A 22,872-nucleotide genomic window follows, 5' to 3' on the forward strand; every position below is an offset into this window, starting at 1 on the left:
CGCTGTCTCGATGTCATGGAATAATTGTAAATTGTACAGGAGGACACCGGGCTACACTGCATTCGTGGGAGCCGGCCGACCTTCTGTTCTGTCCGTCAGTGAATTGCGTGACTGGGTGATGCAAGAACCTGAATGGCTTATTTATTTTAGAAATGTGATCAGAGGGAACTGCCGGTATGGATTTCATTTCATTCCTGTGCTGCTCAGAGCCAGTGATGCTGGTATTTAATGCCCATCCCTTACTGCGGCCGAGGGTGCATTTAGACAGCTGTCATCTCGGCGGTGTGGGACTTCACCCAGATATAACCCATTTACAAAACTCGCAACAAGTTCTCTGTCACCCCGATATTGCACATGTCAGTGGCTTCATATGTTCTTGGTCCGGTTTCCACCATTTGTAGCAGAAAAAAAAAACACAATATCAAGTCTAATACTGTTATAATTTTGCTCTATTGCCATGACAGGTCAGTAATTTCTCTGCTTCTTTCCCTCTCTTGCAGTTAACCTGGTGGCGATTGTTATCCTGTCCCGAGGAAAGTGCGATCTCTCCAAATGTATCACTCGCTACCTTCTGGGAATGGCAACGGCCGATCTCCTGGTCGTTATCTCTGACCCTCTGCTGAAGTGGACTGTTTACATATACTTTTGGTCTTCCTTCCTCTATTGGACTCCCGTTTGTAGGGTTGTTCGTTGTCTGCTTTTAGCAAGCACCGGGGTCTCTGTCTGGCTGACAGTCGCGTTCACCTTTGACAGATTTGTGGCCATTTGTTGTGAAAAGCTGAAAACGAAATATTGTACTGAACGAACGGCGGCTGTGGTTATCGGGACAGTGAGTGTTCTGGGCTGTTCAGAAAGTATCCCTTTCTACTTTACATTAGATCGGTTGATGACAATTGATGGAGTTTTCTATGGGTGTGTGACCAAAGAGAGCTTCTATATGTCCCCCTCGTGGTCCGCACTTCAGATTATTCATCGCATTTTAATACCTTGTCTGCCGTTTATTCTGATTTTATTGTTCAATGCTCTGACAGTTAGACGGATTGTTTCCGCCAGTAAAGTCCGGATGGGGCTCCGGGGCCGCAGCAACGGAAAGAAAGACAAGGACCCGGAGATGGAGAACCGCAGGAAATCGGTCGTTTTACTATTCAGTATAACCGGTAGTTTTATATTCCTATGGTTAACGCGGCTGGTATTTGATATCTACGTAGAGATTGCAAACATCTCTCGTTACACGGACACGGATCCGATTTATATCGCAGACTCCACGGCGACGATGCTGCAGATCCTCAGCTCCTGCAGCAACACGTGTATTTACGCCGTGACTCAGAGCAAGTTCAGACAGCAGCTGAAGAACGCGGTGAAATACCCGCTGAAACTGTTACCCAAATGCATTAAATCATAGAGCGACTTGTTGGTTTCTGCAGGAGATTTAAGTCAAACACCATGTTTCCACCATAAGCTGTCCACTTGCCGATATGAAGGACCACGGGTAACAACTGAGCGCTCTGAAATACGCCTGCATTTTGTGGTGATATATGTCACTGGCTGTTTACCCCGTACACGTGAAATGTGTCCTTCATCAGATATGAAATAAGTAAGGATCGCCTCAGCTGTAATTCACCCCGATGGAAGGTCTATCGTCAGGTCCCGCCAGTTTTATTTTAATCATCTCCATTACATCTGACAGCGTTTATTTAGGAAGAATCCGCTCCCCTTTGTCCATTCTCTCCGTTGTTTCTGATTTATCCTGTTTAGTAATGTTGGCGGTGTTTTACTCACAATATCTCTCACGTTGTCATCGCTTACTCCTTCTCCTACACCGGTGAGGGGAACGTTGAAACGTTATCAGACTGCAACATAGCGGAGGGTGGGGGGGGTGGGGGGGGGGTGGTGTGTTTCTCTCTCTCTCTCTCTCTCTCTCTCTCTCTGTGTCTCTGTCTCGACCTGCTCCCATGTTGTCCCTGCATATCTCCGGCTTCATCTCTGTTCACATCCCAAGGCCTCGTCACAGTCTGCTTCTTTCCTTCCCCGGCCGTTCATTGTTTCTCTCTGACTACACCTTCTGTCTGGTACTGAACAAAATAAATCTCATTGCAGGAACATATATTTATATTGATAATAAGCGTACACTGAAATTTAATGAACTTCCAGAGCAAGAAGAAGAAGTTATTTGTGCTTTTTTTTCTCTCTCTCGAACGAACTGGAAGGTTTATCGATGTCTGAAAAATAAAAGAGTGACACTGGAAATCCGAATTAAAATTGCTTTAAAAGATGTTGTACCGCTTTCTGACGGAACGTTACTCACTCTGTTGCATTTCCAGTTCCGTGATGCTGATGTCTTCCCTGCCACCGATCAGCGTTATACAACACCGGTGATCCTCCTCGCCCGGGGCTGACGGAAGTAAGAGATGTCACGGCCAATATCTTTTCGAGCGCACGATAGATCAATGCACTTCGCGTCAGTTATTACCAACTCAAAGCTTATCATAAATAATATTTCCAATGATACGTAAGGATTATGTCCCATTTCCGGCTTCATTCTAGTCTTGGCCAATTTAACTCCCAATCAGATTGAGTGGCTTAAAGACTACAACATAATTGCCTGGCCAGATTAAATGATAAAACCAGAGCATTCCGGAGCTGGTAATGAACTGGGGTCAGTTTTGTCTCTTGTCTGCAGCGCAGGTTCTTATGTTGTTGACTGTTGTCCGAGTCTAATCGCAAATATGAGAACATGTGCAGAAGCTGGAAAGCAAAATAATACCCACACAATCCTAAGGAACTCAGCAAGCCAAGTAGAATTTATACGAAAGAGTAAACAGTCAATGTTTCGGGCCTGCACACTTCAGCAGGGAGATCCAATTTAATAGGATTGGACGTTTCTACCATGATTATATGTATAAGATGATGAGGGGAGTTGATCGTGTGGATAACCAGAGGCTTCTTTCCCGGGGATGAAATGGTTAACACGTGAGGTGTACTTTTAATGTGCTTGGAAATAGGTACCGACGGAATGTCAGAGTTAAGTTTTCACACGGAGAGTGTTGGGTGCGTGGAATGCACTGCCGGCGGCGGTGATGGAAGCGAATACAATAGCCTCTCAGATAGGCACATGGAACTCAGAAAACTAAAGGTCTATGCGCCAGGGAAATACAAGGCAGTTTCTGGAGTAGGTCATATGGTGAACACAACATTGTGGGCCGAAGGGCCTGTAATGTCCTGTAGTTTTCTATGTTGTATGTTATCTAATTGTCGTGTCGGTGACCGGTGTTAGACAGCCAATCATGTCTCTTACAGCTGCTGGTAATTGTGCAGAACACCATGCAGTGGGTTGTCTGCGGCCCCGAGTCGTTCTGTTAAATTGCCATTAGTAAACCCTTGACGTGCTATCTTGATAATCGCCCTTAAGTATTGCAAAAAACAGTCATTCATTATCATGACCTGGTGATATAAGAGAATTACAGGGACTACAGGTTGGTAGTAACACTTCCTGATCGAAAAGTGCTTTTATGACAGGTTTCATACTTTCCATTGCCTCGAGTCACAAATCATACTGAAGTATAGAGGGTAGAATAGCATAAATCTTTGAGTGGTGGGGCGGAATGTACAAGTTCCTCGTGATTTATGGGAATCGCCCACAAGGAGGGAGGTACCTGCGAAAGCAACACGTGTACGACATATTCAGGCAAAGCAGGGGGAACAAACGGGTCAAACTTTGTTTTAACGATGAAGAGGGAAATATTATACATCCAACCTGAGCGGAATGAAGTTGTAGAGAAGCATTAGTACTGAACAGATTTATGCGCTGTGTTCAGTTTAACTCCTGAAAAGTCTGCAGCACGGGTTCCAGCGGTTCAGAAGTTGCAGGGGTTTTGATGGCTCTAGTGACATGAGGAATTGAGTTCGGCAATTTAAATCGCTCATTCTGTTCTGCATTCAAAAACACTTCTGCCACTACGCCCTCTGGGTCATTATAGATGCGTCCGGTTAAGGAAAGAGTTTCTGCTCTGTTACACACGGAAAGGGGCTTTTGGTGATTGCTCGGCTGAGATGTTTCAGTGTATCGGGCGGTGCAGTGTAAATGTATCAGGGGTTGGCATGTCAGGATAAGCTGCCGTTGATAATAAGTAGCGTTAGGCAGTTTAAGAGTGTGCTTACATCTGTATGGTAGCGCGGAGCTGTCCTGTAAGACTATTCCAGCAGAAGATTGCCATCTGTCAGGGAAACGGGAAATACATAGACACATCGAAAACCTACAGCACGATACAGGCCCTTCGGCCCATAATCCTGTGCCGAACATCTCCTTACTTTAGAAATTACCTAGCGTTACCCTTAGCCCTCTATTTGTCTGAGCTCGTGTACCTTTCCAGGAGTCTCTTAAGATACCCTATTGTATCTGCCTTCACCACCATCGCCGGCGGCCCATTCCACGCACTTACCACTCTCTGCATAAAAAATAACTTACCCCTGACAACTCCTCTGTACCTACTTCCAAGCACCTTAAAACTCTGCCCTTTCGTGCTAGCAATGTTAGCCCTGGGAAAAAGCCTCTGACTATCCACACGAACAAGGCCTCTTATCATCTTATATACCTCTGTCAGGTCATCTCTCATCCTCCGTCGCTTCAAGGAGAAAAGGCCGGGTTCACTCAACCTATTCTCATAAGGCATGCTCCCTGATCCAGGCAATCCTAGCAAACTCCTCTGCATCCTTTCTATGGTTTCCACATCCTTCCTGTAGTGAGGCAACCAGAACTGAGCACAGTGCTCTAAGTGGGGTCAGACCAGGGTTCTCTATAGCTGCAACATTACCACCCGGCTTTTAAACTCAGTCCCACGATTGATGAAGGCCAATGCACTGTATGCTTTCTTAACCACAGAGTCATCCTGCACAGCAGCTTTGAGTGTCCCATGGACTCGGACCCCAAGATCCCTCTGAACCTCCACACTGCCAAGAGTCTTATCATTAATACAGTCAGAAACGGGAAATACAGTCAGTTATGTTTCCTCTTAGTTTTTGCCTGCACCTGGTAACCTCGCGGAAATAACTATGCTGCCGTGATGCCGCACAATTGCAGCCTTACAGGGTCCCCTTTCACCCCGATCCATTGATAACGTTATCTCCGTCGTTATCGTTTTTCCCTTTACATATCCCTAAGAAGGTTTGGAGTGAGGGAGATCGTGGATGCGGGTTGGAAGGAGTGGGCTCAGTGGGAGGAGTCACCAAGACGGAAAGGTTTGGGTGATTTGGGAACACATTACAATGGAGGATCTGCAATCTGCGTGTTTGAAAGCCTCTAGCCCCTCACGGTACATTTTTTTTTCTGGATTTTGACTCTACTTCCCCACACACAATCATCACAGAATTTTTCCCGCGCTCACAGTTTCTCTCTTCCGTCTCTCTGCCAAACCCCGGTCTCTTTCTCATCGCAGTCTCTCTTTACACCCCCATCTCGCTCTCCCCAGACTCGTTCTCCCCCTTCCCGCCGTACACAGTGCCCTGTCTCTCCTCACTCTGTCTCTTTCCAGTCTCGCTCTCTCCCTGTCTCTACTCCGTTCCAGTCTGTCTTCCCCACCCACCCGTCTCTCCCCAGCACTCTCTTAGCCCTCCCCCAACTCCGGCCTCTCTACACATCCGAAATCTCTCATCATCCCGTCCTCTCTCTCTCCACCCAAGATCCTTCTATCCCGATCACACTGTCCCCGTTGCTCTCTCCTACCTCACTGGCCTCTCTCCCGTCTCGCTTCTCCACTCTCCCCTCTAGTCTCTATCTCTGAGATTCTTCCTCTACCCATTCTTTCTATCCCCAAATCTGCCTCTTGCTTTTACCCAGTCTCTCTCTTCCTCCCCCAGCCTCCCTTCCCGACCACTCTCTCACCTGTCTCTCGCTCTCTCCCTGGTTTCTTTCTCCCCCAGTACGGCTCCATGGCATGCCTTTCCTCCTATCTTTCTCTCCCCTCCGTCTCTCTCTCTGTCTTCTCTCGCCCTCTCCCTTTCCCGTCATCTTCTCGCCTGTCTCGCTCCCTTCCCATCTCCTTTCCTGTCTCTTTCGTCCCTTGTCATTATCCCTAGCCCAGTCTCTCTTAACACTGTCACGTACCCCGTGACGGGGATAAAGAACCAGCAGAGATGGAAAACACTTTGGAGTCTCGTATTGCTATAAACTACTAATATTTATTAGTAACTACGCAATACAGTAATATAAATGTAGATAAATCAAACAGGTTAGCAATGATTATATATAAAAGTAAGTGTGGAATATTTGTGTATGAAAACCAAGCTTCTTTAAGTCTAGGGGTAAAAAGATACAGTCTTACGACGTTCGGTAAAGTTCAGTACAGTTCGTGGTATTTAGTTGAGTAGTGATGGAGAGAGAGACAGAGAGAGAGAGAGAGAGAGAGAAAGAGAGAGAGAGACAGAGAGAGAAAGAGAGAGACAGAGAGAGAGAGAGACAGAGAGAGAGAGAGACAGGGAGAGAGAGAGTGAGTTGAGTCTTCAGGTGAGCTGATGCCGTCGATCTTCTCGTCGTCCTCCGAAATCCTTCACAATTCACCGACTGTGACTTTAACAGGGGCACTGGTTTTCTGTGGTGGGGCTATCACCCAGGCGAGGGTGGCCACATAGACAACTCCCCACCAGTCAACCCCTTCTTCACCGATGGAATAGCAATTTGGATCGATCCGCTTGATCGATCCTCCAAAACCCACTTTCTCTGCGGCCAACAATACTCATTCAGTGTCCAGATCATGTGTCCTGAGGTCTGTATTATCTGACCTCTCATTTATTTCACCAGGCTGAGCATCACCTGTCATTCAAAGAGTCCCTCCCGCCTTTGTAAAGGAGTGCAAGCAGGCAGCATGTCCTTGAAAGTAACATCAACAACCAGCCTTCGGTCACCATAGCAACCTTCGAGCTGCTCGGTGCTGTCTCCAACTCCAAACTCAGTAAAAATCCAAAGTTACTTCCAATGCCTTAAAGTGACAGTCCAACCGTTAATCTTCGTCTCTCTCTCTCTTTTCAAAAGCAACATATTGGTGGTGAATAACTCTGTCTCTCGCTCCTTTCCAAACAAACCATCAATGATAAATGTCTCTCTGCAAACAGTTAATAGGGCAGTCCTGGATCCCCTCCCGCTCCCCTTCCTCAAGGGAAAAAAATGTCGAAGACGATTTTTTTGTTTAAATGTCCATCACAGGGTTTTAAACAATACAGGGAAAAAAAAAACAGCAGATGACAAAGCAAAAATGTGTACAGTTTTCAACTTAACATCGGGATAAGCAATCAGCTATGATGTTATCAGTACCTTTTACATGTTTTATTACCAAATCAAATTCCTGCAATACTAGATTCCAATTTAACAACCTCCTATTTTATCTTTCATTTTATTTAAAAATATCAGCGGATTGTGATCTGTGTAAATCAAAAGAGGTCTTTTGGCAGGGCAAGTATAAACTTCAAAATGTTGTAAGGCCAGAATAAGTGCCAATAACTCCTTTTCAACAGTTGAATAATTTTTCTGGTGTACATTAAATTTCTTTGAGAAATAAGCTATTGGGTGTTCAATATGATCCACACCCTTCTGTAACAGTACTGCCCCAGCAGCTTCATCACTAACATCTGTGGCGATTGAGAATGGCTTCGAGAAATCCGGCGCTTTGAGCACAGGTTGATAACACAGGATGGTTTGCAAATGTTCAAACGCCTCCTGGCAAAGATCACTCCATGAAAACCTTTCACTCTTCCCTAAGAGCTTTGTTACGGGGAGAGCAATGCCAGCAAAGTTCTTACAGAATTTTCGATAATACCCAACCATCCCTAAAAACCTTCTCAAAGCTTTCCTGCTAGTTGGAACAGAAACTTCAGCAATCGGTTGAAGCTTGGCCTGGGAGCCAAGCTGGCCTTGGCCCAGCGGATACCCCAGATATGTGACCATGGCATGGCCAAACTCACTTTTAGCCAGGCTCACCGTAAGATTGGCCTTGGAAAGTCTATCAAACAGTTGCTCTACTGCTGCATTATGTTCTTCCCATGTGTCACTCCAGACCACCAGGTCATCAATACTGGCCTCTGTGTTTTCTAACCCTTTAATCACCGAATTGGTCATTCTCCGAAATGTCCCTGGTGCATTTTTCATCTCGAAGGGCAAAACATTGTATTCATACAGCCCTGAGGGTGTAACAAACGCTGAGATCTCTCTGGCCCTGTCGGTCAATGGAACACACCAGTATCCCTTCAACAGATCAATCTTCGTGAGGTACTTAGCCTTTCCCACTTTATCAACACAGTCATCCACTCTGGGGATAGGATAAGCATCCGTCTTGGTTATGGCATTAATTTTCTGGTAGTCAGTACAGAATCTCATGGTACCGTCCGGCTTAGGTACAAGGACGCATGGTGACGCCCAGTCTGAGGTAGATGGCCTAATAATACCGATTGCTAGCATGTACCCGATCTCTTTTTCAACTTCTCTATTTTTTCCTGAAGTTCATTCTGTAAGGATGCTGTTTAATGGGCTGAGCTGAATTCAGAATGACATCATGCACTGCCCCGGTGGATCGTCTTGCTTTGTCAGGAAATAAATCTTTATGTTTCTTAATGAGCTCCTGCAATTGCTCTCTTTGTGCAGGCCCCAAATGGCCAACGAAGGGTCTCAGCCTGAAACATCGACTGTACCTCTTTCTAGAGATGCTGCCTGGCCTGCTGCGTTCTCCAGCAACTTTGATATGTGTTGCTTGAATTTCCAGCATCTGCAGAATTCCTGTAGGTTGTGTGTGACCAACCTTATCAGTAAGGTTCTTTAAGATAAGGGAATTTGTAAGTCTCGTGGACACGATACTCAGTTTAGTGAAATGATTTTTCTCCTCTTTATCAAATTCCTCAGCCCCCCCCTTGTTTTCGTGGTCATACCTACTGGTACCACCTCAGACTCATGATACGGTTTCAACATATTAACATGAACAAACTGCGTGGCCTTCCTCCTGTCAGGAATTTCAATATCGTAATTCAAAGAATCAATTTTCTTCACTATGCAGTATGGCCCATGGAATTTTGCTTGGAGGGGGTTGGACACAAGAAGCAGTAGTACTTTGTTACTGACTCTTACTCACTCTTCCTTCAGTTAGTCCTGACGAAGGGTCTCGGCCTGAAACGTCGACTGCACCTCTGCCTAGAGATGCTGCCTGGCCCGCTGCATTCACCAGCAACTTTGATGTGTGTTGCCAGTACTTTGTTTCCCACTTCAAACACTTGCTCCCTCGCTCTCTTATCAAACCACTGATTCATTTTAATTTGGGAGTGCTGCAGATTCTTCCTGGCAAGGTCGCAGGCCTTGTTAAGCCTTTTTTCGGAATTTTAAAACATAGTCTAACACGCCGACACACACGTCTGGGTTAGACCATTGCTCTCTGAGCAGGGGCAAAGGTCCTTTGGGCCTATGGCCGAAAATGAGTTCAAACGGGCTGAACCCCAGGGACTCTTGAATAGTGTCCCTCACAGCAAAAAGTTGTAAGTGTATCCCCTCATCCCAGCCCTTCTCATTCTCATGGCAGTAGGTCTTAATCATAGTTTTTAAAGTGGAATGAAACCTCTCCAGAGCCCCTTGAGACTCCGGGTGATAGGCAGATGACACAATCTGTTGAGCTCCCAGCTCAGGCACTACTTGCTGGAACATTTTTGAATTGAAGTTGCTGCCCTGGTCGGATTGAATTTCTTTGGGTAAACCTACCAGTGCAAAAAACTTGCTGAGTGCTTTTACCACAGTCTTGACCAGGATGTTTCTGAGAGGCACAGCTTTCGGAAACCTAGATGCAGCACACATTATTGTTAACAAATACTGGTGACCAGCTGCAGTCTTTGGCAAAGGGCCTGCACAATCCACTATGACCCGGGAAAAGGTTCACCAAAAGCAGGGATTGGCCGAAGTGGGGCTTTTGGAATGGCCTGGTTAGGTTTTCCCACCACCTGACACGTATGACACCCTCTACAGTAATTGACAATATCCTTCCTCACGTTAGGCCAATAAAACTCCCTCATGATCCTGTGCACCGTCTTTTTTATTCCAAAATGTTCCCCTAAAGACATCTTACGGGCCAGGTTTAAAAATTCAACCCTGCAAACCTTTGGAACCACCACCTGGTGCACAATAGCCCAATCCTCAATGGCAGGCACAGTGGCTGGTCTCCACGTCCTCATCAACACCCCATCCTTAAGATAATACCCCATTGTTTCTTTCTGAATTTCCTCCTCAGGGAGAGCTGTCTCTTTTAAATCCACAATTTCTAGATCTCTATTTTGCTCCTCTATGAACTCCTTCCTTGACAAGGACAGGTCTTTTCTCTCCTCCTTGCTTTCCTCAGCCTTACTACCCCTAAATCCTGTTGGTATAAGGACGGTAGGAAAGTCTCGGATAAATCAATATTATCAGCAGCAGCCTTTCTGTGCCACTGCGCATGCGGGATACACATCAGCGTCTCTGGGCGGGTCCTCAGCAGCAGCAGGCTTACTTGTGAGCTGAACTGCTGGATAAATATCCCCACCTGCAAAGTCATTACCGAGTAAGATATCAACATGGTCTATCCGTAGTTCAGATTGGACCCCTTTTCTGACTGGTTTCGTTACCAAGTCACATTTCAAGATTATCTTATGCAAAGGCACGACCTCTGTTCCTTTTCCAAGGCCCTTAAAGATGTTTACTTTCCCAGTGTCTGTCTCAGCACCGAATTCCAAAACATTATTTTATATCAGTGACTGGAAAGCTCCAGTACCTCTCCATATTCTAACTGGGACTGGGTTTGACCCCTCCTTCACAGACACAAACCCTTCTTAAATAAATCTCTCGAGTCCCTCTTATATTTTAACCGTCTGAACGCCGGCAGTTGGGGTTTTCTCTTTCTCCTTTCCTTTTCCCCTTTTCGCAGCAAAACAATTTGACGCCACATGGCCAGGTTTTCCACAAGAGTAACACTTAAAACTGGGAAATTTTCTCCCCGACTGCTTCCCTTCCTCCTTAGTTTTATCACTAATCCCCGGTTTACTCTCTGGTTTAGCCTGTGGATTATCTCTACTCCCTTGTGGGTTAATCTCAGTGGGGAAAAACTTAACTTTATGAGTTAGAGCATATTCGGCTGCTAACTTAGCATTTTCTGACAGTGTCGCTGCCCCTTTTCCATCTAAGTGCGTTCTTATCTCCGCCGAGACGCAGTTTTTAAACTCTTCAATCAATATTAAATTCTTCAAGTTACCAGTATTCTCATTTTCCTCTTTTGAAGCACACCACCGATGAAAGTATACGCGTTTCTCATGGGCAAACTCCAGATACGTTTGGTTCCAGGATTTTCTCAAACCTCGAATCCTTTGGCTGTAGGCCTCCGGGGCTAACTCATAAGCCTTAAACACAGCATCCTTCACTTTATCATAATCTTTTGCGTCTTCAAGAGACAGGGCTGCATATGCTTGCTGGGCCTTTCCCTTTACCACACTGTGTAGTAACACCGCCCACTGCTCCCGCGGCCACTCCCGATTACGGGTCACCTTCTTGAAATGTAGGAAATACCTATCAATTTCTGCTTCATCAAATGGAGGCACTAACCTAACTTCCCGACTGACACTAAACTTCTCCTCACGGTTCACCACCTGAGCGTTCTGTTGCCATCCCTCCCTTTCAAACGCTCTCTGTTTCTCTGCCTCTCTCATCTACAATTTCAACCTCTCTAACTTTAACTGTTCCAGGTGTACCTCCACCTCCTCATTCACTACAGGAAACCTCCTTAACTTCCCCTCTTCAAGTGTCTGTATAGAGACATAATATTCAGCTATTTTCCTTTGAATTTCTGCTTTCATCATACCTCTCTTTACATTCACTTCTTTAGCAAGGTCCCGCAACTCATATTTTCTAGCCTTCTTCACGGACACGGGGTCTGGCGGTTCCAGAAATCCCGAAACTTCCATTTCTGCTGTTTTTCCACACAACCAAATCAAAATTCCAAATCAAAAGGGATTTTTCCCAATCAATTCAAACCAGCCTCCCGACCGATTTGTTCATATCGCGGACATAGGCCCCAATTTTGTCACGTACCCCATGACAGGAATAAAGTACCAGCAGAAATAGAAACCACTTTGGAGTCTAGTATTGCTAGAAACTAATAATATTTATTAATAACTACACAATACAGAAAACTAAGTGAACATAAATCAAACAGGGTAGCAATAAGTAGATGTAAGTAAGTGTGGAATATATATACGTGTGAAAAACCAAGCTTCTTTAGGTCTAGGGGTAAAAAGATACAGTCTTACGATATTGAGTAAAGTTCAGTTCAGTTCGTGGAATTTAGTTGAATGGCGATGGAGATGGCGATGGAGAGAGAGAGAGAGAGAGAGAGAGAGAGAGAGAGAGAGAGAGAGTTGAGTCTTGAGGTGAGCTGTTGCCGTCGATTTTCTTGCTGTCCTCCGAAATCCTTCACAAGTCACTGACTGTGAACTAACAACAAAGAGGACCGTACTTCGGTGTGGTTGAGCTGTCTACCCAGGCCAGGGTCGGATACATAGACAACTCCCCACCGGTCTTGCCTTTGAATCTTCACTGGCAGAGCACTTGGATCGATCTGCCTGATCGGTCCTCCAGAAACCCACTTTCTCTGTGGGCACCACAAAGCTCATTTAGTGTCCCGATCATGTGTCTGAGGTTTGTATTATCTGACCTCCTATTTATTTCCCTGTGCTAAGCATCACCTGTCATTCAAAGAGTCCCTCCTACCTTTGTCTGTGAGGACATGTAAGCAAGCAACAAGTCCTTGGAATTAACATCAATAATGTCCTGTCGAGCACCTTCGAGCTGTTCAGTATTATCTCCAAAGTTAGCTCCCGTGACAGTCCAACCATCACTCTTTGTCTCTCTCTCTCTCTCTCTTCAAAACAAACCATCAATGATAAATGACTCTCCTGTAACTCTTCAAACAGTTAATGTGGACACTCCTGGATCCCTTCACACCATAAACCTCCCTCACCTCCTACCATCTTCAGGAAGGTGTGCAGAAGTTCCTGAAGTCCGATAATATCCACCTCCTCCGCCAGGAGAAGGAACATAGTCCGTTTTGCAAAGTCGTCAACATCCACACGACCCTCGACTTTCCTTGTAACTAATAAACCCATCGGCGTCCATGTCAAATTCCGTAAACGCCGCCCTGAGTTCTGTCAAACACGGAATTCGGGCGTCCCCGCCAGTTTCCAGGTTCACAGACCCGTTGAAAATGAACTGGAAGGAGCCCCATTGGGAGGCAGATAGTGGGCGTGAATAGGAAGGGGTGGGTCCCATTGGGTGTGAACGGGAAGGGGTGGGTCCCATTGGGAGTGAACGGCAAGGACTGGGTCCATTGGGTGTGCGGAAGATGGGAAGGAATGAGAAGGGGTGGGGTCCATTTGGAGTTCAGGCGATGGGGATGAATAGGCAAGGGTGGAGTTTGATTGGGAGCGTGCCCCGTGTGAGCGGACTGGAAGGGACCGCGTCCTCCTAGGAGTGCGGATGGTGGGAGAGGACGGGAAGGGGTGGGGTCCCGGTTTTGCAAAATTTTCCTCATCTTCGATTTCATCCTCAGCTACTTCTGGACCCTAGAAATCAAATGTGATTGTTAACTGCAGGGGTTCTAATATCGACCTGTACTCCCCTGCCCGTGTGTGCCCCCTCACACCTTTGCCCACTCCGTGCACCCCTTCGTTACACTACTTCTCTTCCTGCCCCTCTGACCTTCTCTGCAGAGATTCCTCTGGTGTGTGTGGGGGGGGGGGAGGGGGCCGTGGTCCCTGTGCTACGAGCTGAGAGTGTCCTCACTAATCCGTTTCAACTTGAGAATTTAGCTGATATATTTCACTCTACAGAGACCTTTTCTCCATGTCTGGGCAGGAGATGGCAAGATTGGACAGTGCAGAGGGAGCTTCACTCTGTGCCAGACCCCGGGAGTGTGTGATGGGACGTGAAGAGGGAGATTCACTCTGTGTCTGACCCCGGGAGTGTGTGATGGGACGGTGTGGAGGGAGATTCACTCTGTGTCTGACCCCGGGAGTGTGTGATGGGACGGTGTGGGGGGAGATTCACTCTGTGTCTGACCCCGGGAGTGTGTGATGGGACAGTGTGGGGGGAGATTCACTCTGTGTCTGACCCCGGGAGTGTGTGATGGGACGGTGGGGAGGGAGATTCACTCTGTGTCTGACCCCGGGAGTGTGTGATGGGACGGTGCGGAGGGAGATTCACTCTGTGTCTGACCCCGGGAGTGTGTGATGGGACGGTGGGGAGGGAGATTCACTCTGTGTCTGACCCCGGGAGTGTGTGACGGGACGGTGCGGGGGGAGATTCACTCTGTGTCTGACCCCGGGAGTGTGTGATGGGACGGTGGGGAGGGAGATTCACTCTGTGTCTGACCCCGGGAGTGTGTGATGGGACGGTGGGCAGGGAGATTCACTCTGTGTCTGACCCCTTTTTTTTTTTTTTTAAACAAAATTCTTTATTACAAATGTCGGTGCCATACAATATTTACAAACCCAGTGAATAACACATTTACTACACTACAAACAGACAATACATGTTAAACCAATATATTGCCATCCTCGTCAATGATGGCATTTACACCCCGCGGAGCCCAACGGTCCCGGAACATCTCGACGGTCGCCGTGGACTGTGCGTATTCCTTTTCAATGTTCACCCGGGCTCGAACATACCCCCTAAACATAGCCAGGCAGTCCGCCCGGGGAGAACCTCCTGCCACCCTTTTCCAGGAGCCACGGATGGCAATTTTCGCCAGCCCCAGGAGCAAGTTGACAAGGACATCCTCATCCCTCTGTGCCCCCCTCCTTACTGGATGACCATATATGAATAGGGTGGGACTGAAATGCAACCAGAAGGCGAGAAGCAGCCCACGCAAATACGCGAAAAGGGGCTGCAGCCTCACACACTCCACGTACATATGGTACACGGTCTCCTCCAGCCCGCAGAAGTGACACGCGGCTGGGAGATCCGTGTACAAACTAAAGAACTTATTGCAGGGCACCGCTTTATGCAGCACCCTCCAGCCGAGATCCCCAAGGTGCATGGGAAGGACTCCCTTGTAGAGGGACTTCCACTGGGGACCCCCCTCACCTCCAGGTGGAAAGACCGACCGCCATGGCGTGTCGGGACGGTGGACAAATGCTAGGAAGTGGAGGGTGTGGAGCAGCAGCCCATAAAGGTACCTCCTGCCTGCATCCCTAAATGGGATTGTGGGTGTTGATGAAAGACGGCTCAAGTTGTGTGGATTCGTCTCTCGGGTAAGGCTGCGGGGCCTGGGCCCGACGAGCAGCTCAGCCCGAGTCGTTCCACACACCTGAGCCGCACTGACATCCGTTGAGACAGGGCAAGGGTCGGCCAGGACCCCGCCCTCTGCCAGAGGAGGGGATTCCCGGCCTGAGGCAACCATGTTCCAGACTCTCAGTAGGTCCTGATAGAAGCCGGGCAGCCTCTGCAAAGCAGCACGGCTGACGCCCACCGGTGGTAGCTGCATATCTTCGGCAAGACAGCAGCCCCTCCGGAGGAAGAAAGTCGCCAACACGTGCCACCTGGGAGGGTGCTCGGCGTACAGGAATCTCTGCAGCGTCCTGAGGCGGAGAGCCGCCAGTCGTGTGCGTACACACACCAGCGACTGTCCGCCCTCTCCTTCTGGGAGACTCAGAACCGCTGCAGAGACCCAGTGCTTCCTGTTTCCCCAGAAGAAGTCCACTAGCTTCCTCTGCATTCTTGCGACAAAAGGGGCAGGGGGGGCCAAGGTGACCATCCGGTACCACAACATGGAGGCCACCAGCTGGTTTATGACCACCACCCTGCCTCGATAGGAAAGCACCCTGAGAAGGCCTGACCAGCGCCCTAGCCGGGCCATGACCTTTGTCTCCAGGTCCTGCCAGTTCGCCAGCCAGGTCTCCCCAGAAGGACTCAGGTAGACTCCCAGATAGAGAAGACGTCTGGTGCTCCACTCAAAAGCTCTCATCTCCTCCGGCAGGGAGTCCACCTGCCACTGGCCTACTAAGAGTCCGGAACATTTCGCCCAGTTGATCCTGGCGGAGGATGCCGCCGAGAAAACATCTTGGCACTCGCGCATCCTCCGCAGGTCACAGGGGTCTGTCATCATGAGGAGTACGTCATCGGCGTAGGCCGAGAGGACGACCCCCATGTCCGGTTCGCGCAGAACCAGACCTGTCAGCCTTCGCCGAAGAAGGCCGAGGAATGGCTCGACACAGATCGCATACAGTTGACCGGACATGGGGCACCCTTGACGCACTCCTCTTCGGAAGTGGATAGGTCCTGTCAATGATCCATTAATTTTAACTAGGCACTCTGCGGCAGAGTACAGGAGCCGAACTCGGGCCACAAAGTGTGGTCCGAGCCCAAAAGCCTGCAGGGTGCCCACCAGGAAACTGTGGTCCACCCGGTCAAAAGCCTTCTCCTGGTCAAGAGAAAGAAACGCTGCCGGGGTCCCAGTCTCCTGGAGTAGGTGGATCAGGTCCCGTACTAGGTGGACATTGTCCTGGATGGAGCGGCCCGGGACTGTATAAGATTGGTCAGGATGGACCACCTGTCCAATTACCGAACCCAGACGGTTGGCCATTGCCCGGGCGAAGATCTTGTAGTCCACGCACAAGAGGGAGACCGGCCGCCAGTTCTTTAGCAGGCGGAGGTCTCCCTTCTTGGGCAGTAGGACCACAACAGCTCTCCGCCATGAGAGGGGCATTTCTCCAGTGGCTAGGCTCTCCCCTAGGACAAGGCTGTAATCATCCCCCAGGACATCCCAAAAAGCCTGATAAAACTCAACACTCAGTCCATCCAAACCAGGGGACTTGCCCCTCCGGAGTTGCCGAAGGGCAGTGGACAGCTCCTCCCGAGTCAGGGGGGCATCCAGACGCACTGCGTCCTCTGGGCTGACCTTCGGCAAATCCTCCCAGACCTCATTACACGCCTCCGCATTTGACGGATCAGGCGAGAATAAGGACCGATAGAATGAACGGACCTCGTTGTTAATTCCATCAGGGTCCGTGATGGAGGAGCCATCGGCAGCCAGCAGCTCCACTAGCTGCTTTTGAACTCCCCGCCACCTTTCCAACGAGTAGAAGAAGGGTGAGCCACGGTCCAAATCCTGCAGCATTTGGATCCGTGACCTCACGTACGCACCTCGGGACTGCTGAAGCTGCAGGTTCCTTAGTGCGTCCTTCTTCTCCTGGTATTCCTGCCACAGCTGTTGGTCTCCAGCGGTCGGACCGAGGCGGGACTCCAGGTCAAGCAACGCTCTCTCAAGCCGCTCAACCTCAGAGCTCCGCCTCTTTGTCGACCCCCTAGTGTACTCCCGACATAAAAACCGGATGTGGGCTTTGCCCACATCCCACCATAGCCGTAGGGAGCAGAAATCTCCTCGCCTCTCCTTCCAGGAGACCCAGAAAGCTCGGAACGAATCCCGGAATCGGCTGTCCTCCAGCAGCCGGTTGTTAAAATGCCAGTACCCGGATCCCACCCGAGGGTGTAGTGGAATAAATTCCATCCACACAAGGTGATGATCCGAGCACGACACCGGCCGCATGGAGGACGCCGACACGCGGGAGACGTAGGCCCGAGAGATGTAAATGCGGTCTATCCTGGAACCTCCTTCTCTAGACCTTCTCGAGAAGGCGCTAGAGTTGGGGTGAAGATTCCGCCAGCTGTCCACCAAGTCAAAGGAGCCGACTAGCTCCTTTAACTTTTTTGCCGATGCTGGGTCGCGTTGGAGGCCCGAACGGTCCTCCGCCTCGAGGGTACAATTGAAATCTCCCCCGAGGATGACGCAATCCCCAGGATCGATGGAGCTCAGCAGGGTGGACAGCTGGCAGAATAGGCGCGTCTGCATCACACCGCGCCTGGGAGCATACACATTGATAAAATGCAATGGTACGCCATCCAGGCGCACAACCAGGTGGAGCAGACGGCCGGGCACAACGTCCTGGACTCTTTCAATTACTGGCTGGAAGGTCGGGGCCAACAGGATCGCCACCCCGCTAGAAATGGAGCTGAGGTGACTCATGTAGACCCCGCCCCGCCACTCCAGGAGCCAAGCAGACTCGTCCCCAGGGATGGTATGGGTTTCCTGCAGGAAACTCACCGTATACCGCCCATCCCTGAGGGCTGAGAGATTGTTATGCCTGCGAAGAGGACCCCTGCTGCCGTTTACGTTGAGACTAGCTATGGTAAGCTTCATGGCGGGAGCACACTAGGTCTCAGCAGCTGTGCCCATTTCGGTGAGAGCGGAGGCGCCCTCCACCACACTGTCCGGAAAGAAAGCAAGGTTACTTTTTGCCTTCCGGGCTCGAGCGGTACCAGCGACACCCTGTGACCCACCATCCCCCGTAGGAGCGAGGCTGCTTCTCCCTCTAATGTCCCTTACTAGGTCATCTAGGAAGGATTTTAGTTGCCGTCTGTCGTTCCCCGCCACCGCATTCCTCTTTCCCTTTCCCTTTCGTCCGAGGATGACTCGCAGGGACCTCACCAGCCTCGGCATGCTGGGCCAGCGTAGCGAGGCTAGTTGAGGCCGGTGCTTGGCACCCTCAGAGGTAAGAATAAAATGCTTAATTTCCTCTACAGGTATCAATGGGGACTTCTCAGGAGGGGTGAGGATGTCCATTATTTCACTATCGAAAGAGTCCCCCTCCAACCCGTCACTGCAGACAGAATCCCCATCGGCCTCCCCGCATGTTCCAAAAGATGGCTGCGCTTGTGACCCATACCGCGCAGCGGGCACCTCGCTCTTACCTGCCCGCTCCACCGTCGCATCAGCCTCATCCACATTTGCGACAGTGGAGGGACAATCCCCAGGGACTCCCTGCAAGTCATTAATTGCTGGGGTCGACGTGCACAGAAAAACGCCCTCCCCAGGGGGCAGGCATAGAGGGGAACCCGGCACCTTTGGTCCAAGGGATTCACAAGCAGCCTGGTGCTGAGAATGAGAGCGCTTTGTCTCGTCTCCTCTTACATTATTCGGTACACTGGCCTCCAGAGAGGCGCTGACTTGTAGGTCCTGGGTGGAGGCCTCCAGGGCTGCCTCATTGGTGCAAACAGGGCTATCACAAGCTATTTGCACAACCACACCATCTTCCCCAGGACTGGTGGCTACATCTGGGGACTCAGGTTTAGAACCAACCCCTACCCGGATTCCCACCCCTTCCTGGGACTCCTCCGCATCTACATCCCCTGCCCTCTTGCGGGAACGTTCCCTTCTCCTCTTCACACCGGAGGAGCACACAGGTGCAGGCTTCACCGATGGGGCGGCGCTCTCTGTTTCCATCGCCCCGTCTGCTAGCGCACCTCCCCGAGCCCCACGCTCCACTTCAGGCGAAATGGGCGTGAGCTCTGCAGCCTCAAAGGCCCGCTTCTTACTGTGTTTGGATTTCCCCTTTGCCTTCTTACTCCGCACAGACTCCACCCCGTCCCCCACCCGAACCACAGGGAGAGGAGCAGGGACCGACCCAACCGTAGGAGTAGGGACAGGGGTAGGGGTAGGGGCAGGGTGAGGGGCTGGGGCAGGATTACGGGCGGGGGCAGGGTCAGATGCAGGCGCAGATGCACGTGCAGGAGTAGGATCAGGGGCAGAGGTAGCTGGGGCACTGGTGCCCGAAATGGGCTCCCTCGGGTTCCGGCCGGCAGGACAGTCCCTCCGAAAGTGCCCCACCCCCCTGCACGCATGGCACCGCGGGCGCTCGGAGCTCCAGTACACCTGATAATCCACTCCCTCATGCCGGACAGTAAACCGGCCCTCAACATCGTCCTCCCTTTCCAGCTGCATGAATACCTGACGCCGGAAAGAGATTACGGTGCGGAGGGTGCGTCTCTTAAATTTGTGCCGGATGGCAGTGATCTCCGACCTTACTTGCCCTAAACGGGCCAGTGGGGGTAGCAAGTCCTCATTTGGAATGAAAGGCTTAACATGCCCAAGCACGATACGTTGCGTGGGGGCCGTCACCAGCTCCATAGGTAAAAAGATGTTGTCTACCGTGACTCCCCTGCTTAGGGCCCGGTGCACTAGCTCTTCATTCACCAGATAAAACACCGCCTTTCCAAACTCCTTCTCGGTGGCCAGAATACCACCTTTCCCAACAAGGTCCTCCATTGCCTCCGTACACTTTTCTAGTGTCATTCCAGGGCGCAAAATACATTGCACCCCACGTTCCACCTTCACCGACCGAAAAAGGGCGTTGTCCGAGGCCGGGGAGGCAGCCGCCCTTGCGTAACTCCCCGAAGGCCCGCGACTCCCTGGAGACCGGTCCGGCATGCTGGCGCTCTTTCCAGTCCGAGAATCCTACAGCGGTGCCGGTTAGAAGTCCTGGAACGAGTCGAATAACTGGCCGGGAAAGTTTGCAGTCGACAGTTCCTCGCTGGCTCGACGCCAGGAAAGGCTCCGTCGGACTTGCAGAGACCCAGGCCGGGAGAGGCCGAAACGTCCTTCCAGATGCTTCGGCACCAACACCGGACGAAAATCAGGAAAACAATGGAGGAGGAACGTTACCCCGCTGTCAATGGGGGGGAACGACGGCGTTTGCCTCCGGTTTTGGAGCGAACCGGCTTCCTGGCGAGTTGCCAGCGGCCGCAGCTGGGAGCTATGCAGTCAGCAGCCGCCAACAAACCCAGCCCAAACCGGCAGTAAAACTGCACACCGAGTTTCCACACCAGCGCCGTCACTCACTCGATTGTTCAAGAGACTTTTAGAGCCACCTCCAAAGTATTCCACGAACTTTATCCAGTAGTTTTGCCTCGATTTCTCCCAGCTCAGTCAGCACAGCTCCTCTCTGTGTCTGACCCTTTTTTAACAAAATTCTTTATTACAAATGTCGGTGCTATACAATATTTACAAACCCAGTGAATAACACATTTACTACACTACAAACAGACAATACATGTTAAACCAATATATTGCCATCCTCGTCAATGATGGCATTTACACCCCGCGGAGCCCAACGGTCCCGGAACATCTCGACGGTCGCCGTGGACTGTGCGTATTCCTTTTCAATGTTCACCCGGGCTCGAACATACCCCCTAAACATAGCCAGGCAGTCCGCCCGGGGAGAACCTCCTGCCACCCTTTTCCAGGAGCCACGGATGGCAATTTTCGCCAGCCCCAGGAGCAAGTTGACAAGGACATCCTCATCCCTCTGTGCCCCCCTCCTTACTGGATGACCATATATGAATAGGGTGGGACTGAAATGCAACCAGAAGGCGAGAAGCAGCCCACGCAAATACGCGAAAAGGGGCTGCAGCCTCACACACTCCACGTACATATGGTACACGGTCTCCTCCAGCCCGCAGAAGTGACACGCGGCTGGGAGATCCGTGTACAAACTAAAGAACTTATTGCAGGGCACCGCTTTATGCAGCACCCTCCAGCCGAGATCCCCAAGGTGCATGGGAAGGACTCCCTTGTAGAGGGACTTCCACTGGGGACCCCCCTCACCTCCAGGTGGAAAGACCGACCGCCATGGCGTGTCGGGACGGTGGACAAATGCTAGGAAGTGGAGGGTGTGGAGCAGCAGCCCATAAAGGTACCTCCTGCCTGCATCCCTAAATGGGATTGTGGGTGTTGATGAAAGACGGCTCAAGTTGTGTGGATTCGTCTCTCGGGTAAGGCTGCGGGGCCTGGGCCCGACGAGCAGCTCAGCCCGAGTCGTTCCACACACCTGAGCCGCACTGACATCCGTTGAGACAGGGCAAGGGTCGGCCAGGACCCCGCCCTCTGCCAGAGGAGGGGATTCCCGGCCTGAGGCAACCATGTTCCAGACTCTCAGTAGGTCCTGATAGAAGCCGGGCAGCCTCTGCAAAGCAGCACGGCTGACGCCCACCGGTGGTAGCTGCATATCTTCGGCAAGACAGCAGCCCCTCCGGAGGAAGAAAGTCGCCAACACGTGCCACCTGGGAGGGTGCTCGGCGTACAGGAATCTCTGCAGCGTCCTGAGGCGGAGAGCCGCCAGTCGTGTGCGTACACACACCAGCGACTGTCCGCCCTCTCCTTCTGGGAGACTCAGAACCGCTGCAGAGACCCAGTGCTTCCTGTTTCCCCAGAAGAAGTCCACTAGCTTCCTCTGCATTCTTGCGACAAAAGGGGCAGGGGGGGCCAAGGTGACCATCCGGTACCACAACATGGAGGCCACCAGCTGGTTTATGACCACCACCCTGCCTCGATAGGAAAGCACCCTGAGAAGGCCTGACCAGCGCCCTAGCCGGGCCATGACCTTTGTCTCCAGGTCCTGCCAGTTCGCCAGCCAGGTCTCCCCAGAAGGACTCAGGTAGACTCCCAGATAGAGAAGACGTCTGGTGCTCCACTCAAAAGCTCTCATCTCCTCCGGCAGGGAGTCCACCTGCCACTGGCCTACTAAGAGTCCGGAACATTTCGCCCAGTTGATCCTGGCGGAGGATGCCGCCGAGAAAACATCTTGGCACTCGCGCATCCTCCGCAGGTCACAGGGGTCTGTCATCATGAGGAGTACGTCATCGGCGTAGGCCGAGAGGACGACCCCCATGTCCGGTTCACGCAGAACCAGACCTGTCAGCCTTCGCCGAAGAAGGCCGAGGAATGGCTCGACACAGATCGCATACAGTTGACCGGACATGGGGCACCCTTGACGCACTCCTCTTCGGAAGTGGATAGGTCCTGTCAATGATCCATTAATTTTAACTAGGCACTCTGCGGCAGAGTACAGGAGCCGAACTCGGGCCACAAAGTGTGGTCCGAGCCCAAAAGCCTGCAGGGTGCCCACCAGGAAACTGTGGTCCACCCGGTCAAAAGCCTTCTCCTGGTCAAGAGAAAGAAACGCTGCCGGGGTCCCAGTCTCCTGGAGTAGGTGGATCAG

At 50.8% G+C, this 22,872-nt stretch overlaps 1 protein-coding gene across 1 annotated transcript in view; it reads right to left on the reverse strand.

Annotated features, from left to right (window-relative positions):
* Positions 1-12,346: 12,346 nt before the first annotated feature.
* LOC140208222 (NACHT, LRR and PYD domains-containing protein 3-like) overlaps positions 12,347-22,872 on the reverse strand; it is a 96,675-nt gene continuing 86,149 nt past the window's right edge. The window contains exon 14 of the transcript XR_011888699.1: positions 12,347-13,602. The gene's annotated coding sequence lies outside the window, so the exon portion shown is untranslated. The remainder of the gene's footprint in view (positions 13,603-22,872) is intronic.

The sequence above is a fragment of the Mobula birostris genome, chromosome 13 (assembly GCF_030028105.1).
Source record: "Mobula birostris isolate sMobBir1 chromosome 13, sMobBir1.hap1, whole genome shotgun sequence".
NCBI classification, from domain to species: domain Eukaryota; kingdom Metazoa; phylum Chordata; class Chondrichthyes; order Myliobatiformes; family Myliobatidae; genus Mobula; species Mobula birostris.